Source organism: Mastomys coucha, unplaced genomic scaffold (assembly GCF_008632895.1).
Source record: "Mastomys coucha isolate ucsf_1 unplaced genomic scaffold, UCSF_Mcou_1 pScaffold14, whole genome shotgun sequence".
Lineage (NCBI taxonomy): Eukaryota > Metazoa > Chordata > Mammalia > Rodentia > Muridae > Mastomys > Mastomys coucha.
Genome location: NW_022196896.1, coordinates 123,946,412 through 123,949,808, shown reverse-complemented (window position 1 = coordinate 123,949,808; position 3,397 = coordinate 123,946,412). Strand labels below are relative to the sequence as shown.

The following is a 3,397-nucleotide window of genomic DNA, read 5'->3' as shown; positions in this document are numbered from 1 at the left end:
TATTAAGTAGCAAAATGGGGGGGGGGTGTGTGAAAAGGAAGACGAGAGAGAAAATTTTAAAAAACTAAAATGGACCTGCCTCTAGAAGCATTTCAAGTGTGGCTGCTGTGTCACATGGGCATCAGTGGGTGGCAGAGGGGTCAGGGGCTTTGTCTATGTTCTGGCCTATGAATATCTGTATGATTAGTGGCCTAATGTTCCCTGAAGAAAGCAAGCCTGAGATGACCAGCAGTCCAATAATAGGCAGACCAGAACAGGTTCCCAGGACAGGGAGCAAGCCAGAGACTAGAAGGTCTCCTCTGGGACTGTAGCCCAGGACAAGAGTGAGCCCAAGACAAATAACCCTCACAAGGGGCCATTCAGGGGATCTGTGCAAAGAACCAGCCTGCATGAGCATCAGTCTTGTGCCCACACAGATCATGGAAGGGGACAATGCCTGAGATGATCCCTGCCCAGCGCCATAATTCACAGGCAGGGCATAGCACTCCTGGGACCACTCCTGAGACAACCCCAGACATTGGAAAGACCCTAGGTGACATTAAGAGGAGCAAGCCAGCAGTGGAGAAATGGGAGAGGAAAAACAACAGAAGGATATGGGTGAGCACAATGAAGAGAGGCAGAACTGGAGACTCAGTGGTAGTGAGGAACAGCCTGATGTGATTAGAGACAGTGACGCCATCTGGGTGGGAGCCATGTCTGAGTCCATGGTCCTGCATCAGCAGCGAGGGTGTCTAGAATCACCAAAGGCCAGGTAAATGTCCCTGGTCAGGACTGTTGCATGGGGATATGCTGATATCTGAGGGCTGTATAGAACTGACCCCACTCCTCACCTGGGCTGGCCCTGGAAGCATGAGATCAGGATAGATGACCCTGGCCCTAGCAGAGGCAGTATTTGAGAGAGTGTCCTTCCAGTACCCCATCCCCCTCCCAACCTGTGATCCCCCACCTGAGTTGTGAAAGTTGCAGGCAAGCCCTGGAGATACAAGTGTGGGAGACTTGGATAAGGAAGAGATACCCTTCTCCTTCCTCTTTATCCTTCCCCATCTGCAGCAGGCAGACTTATCCCTGGAATCATGGCAGCTAGAGACCTGGACCTGCCCCCAATCAGCTGGGTAGCAATCAACACTTGGTAGCAATACTCTGGAGCAGCTCGGCACCTCACAGGGGCCGCACAGTAGAGCTGGTCCTGGATGCAGGCTTTGCAGGTCAGCCACCTGAGGGCGTGAGAGCAGGAGAGCGAGGGGGCTGGCTGAGCAGCTCAGCTACCTCTCAGGCTCAGATCCAGGGCTTTGAATTTGTCCACCCTAACATCTGCCCCCATCCCTATCGATAACCTGCGGAGGTGAATGAAGGAGCTGGTCCTACAGGACCAGCTTGACACAGGACCTCCATGACACAGGGTGTATTGGCTGGTTTTGGGTGTCAACTTGACACAGGCTGGAGTTATCACAGAGAAGGGAGCTTCAGTTGGGGATGTGCCTCCATGAGACCCAGCTGTGGGGCATTTTCTCAATTAGTGATCAAGGGGGTAGGGCCCCTTGTGGGTGGTGCCATCCCTGGGCTGGAAGTCTTGGGTTCTATAAGAGAGCAGGCTGAGCAAGCCAGAGGAAGCAAGCCAGTAAGGAACATCCCTCCATGGCCTCTGTATCAGCTCCTGCTTCCTGACCTGCTTGAGTTCCAGTCCTGACTTCCTTTGGTGATGAACAGCATTGTAGAAATGTAAGCTGAATAAACCCTTTCCTCCACAACTTGCTTCTTGGCCATGATGTTTTGTGCAGGAATAGAAACCCTGACTAAGACACAGGGCAATAACAAGGGTACCTGAGAGGAGTCCCAGGGAGGTTCCAGCAGCAGAAGCCAGAGACCTTGGTCTGCCAACATCTGCAAGGAACATCCGCAAGAAAAGATGGGTGGACAAAAGCATATACTATGGGACACACTACAGCTTCCACAAGGAGGGTTTTAATTTTTCTCTGTGTGGGGGTTGGGGGGTGAGAGGGTAGAGGGTGGATATGAGGGGAAGGGGAGATGCATGGGATTGGGGTGCACGATGTGAAATTCACAAAGAAACAATAAACAGCTCTCTTAAAAAGAGAGAGAGAAATAGAAAATTAAATGCAAAATTGACTTCAGAGGCAATATCCAGTTCTTGTAGGAGAAAAGCCACACCGCTGCGGAACACTCCAGTGAAGTCTGACAGGGGCAAGTTACGAGAAGATAATGCAGAACTCATTTGGCAAGTGAACATACTGCAACCCCATTGTTCAGCTGAGCCAGCCTGGAATTCATGCAAAGAACAGGGTTGGTTGGTATTCATGATTTTATTCTGAAGCTTTTCCTTATTGAATTGTTGATAAATTTTAAATGAACTGAAACGTGAGCATTTCTAAAGTCACCGTGGACCCACCCTCTACCAAGTACCAATTTGGATCCCTTTTGCCAAGCAATTTCACCCTGAATTCTGGTCAGACTTTCTTTCCTGGCTTTCAATTTCCTTTGCATATCTTCCTTAAGGAATGCTTAGCATTGCCTAAAAGGAAACTAAACTGTTTGCGAGCATCTTATTAGAACTATGCGATGTGTGATATCCAGTCAAGTAAAATGGTAAGACAGAAGCACTTGCCACAGCAGATGAGGAGGGGAAGGTATCACTATAGAGATTGGGGATTTGTGACAGTATTTATTGTGAGGTCAGGCCAAAATACATGACTACTTCTCTTTCCCCTTGACAGTAACTAGCCTCAAAAGCAGCAGAAACTAAAACCTTGCCTTGTCCAGATTCATATCAACCAAAGATTTAGAACTGAAAAAAACAGTGTGGTGGTGCATGAGTGTAATCTCCATATTCAGTGAAGTAGAAGCATTAGAAATTTAAGGTCATCTCAACTATAGGACAAGTTCCAGTTCAGGTTACATGAGGCCTGAAAATAATAACAATAATAATAATAATAATAATAATAATAATAATAATAATAATAAATAAAATTGTTTTTCATTACTAAATGAAATACTTATTAAATAACATAACTTATTAAAAGCTATTTAGCTACTTGTCATTTTACTCTCAAAATACAACTCAGTAAATCATCTTAGTAAATCATCTTAGTTCATATTGTTGTTTGTCCTAAGGGGCTACAAACCCTTCAGCTCCTTTGGTCCTTTCTCTAACTCCTGTACTCTGTTCAATGGATAGTTGTGAGCCTCTACATCTGTGTTAGTCAGGTACTGTCAGAGCCTCTCAGGAGATAGCTATATCAGGCTGGCTTGTCCTTCCTCCAGTCTCTGCTCCATAGTTAGTCTCTACAGCTCCTTCCGTGGGTATTTGGTTTCCCCCTTTTAAGAAGGAATGAAATGTCCACATTTTGGTCTTCCTTCTTCTTAAGTTTCTTGTGGTTTG

The 3,397-nt window shown here is 46.6% G+C and overlaps 1 pseudogene; it reads left to right on the top strand.

The window, feature by feature from the left end:
- Window positions 1-74: 74 nt before the first annotated feature.
- LOC116089645 lies at window positions 75-199 on the top strand (annotated as a pseudogene).
- The last annotated feature ends 3,198 nt before the right edge of the window (window positions 200-3,397 follow it).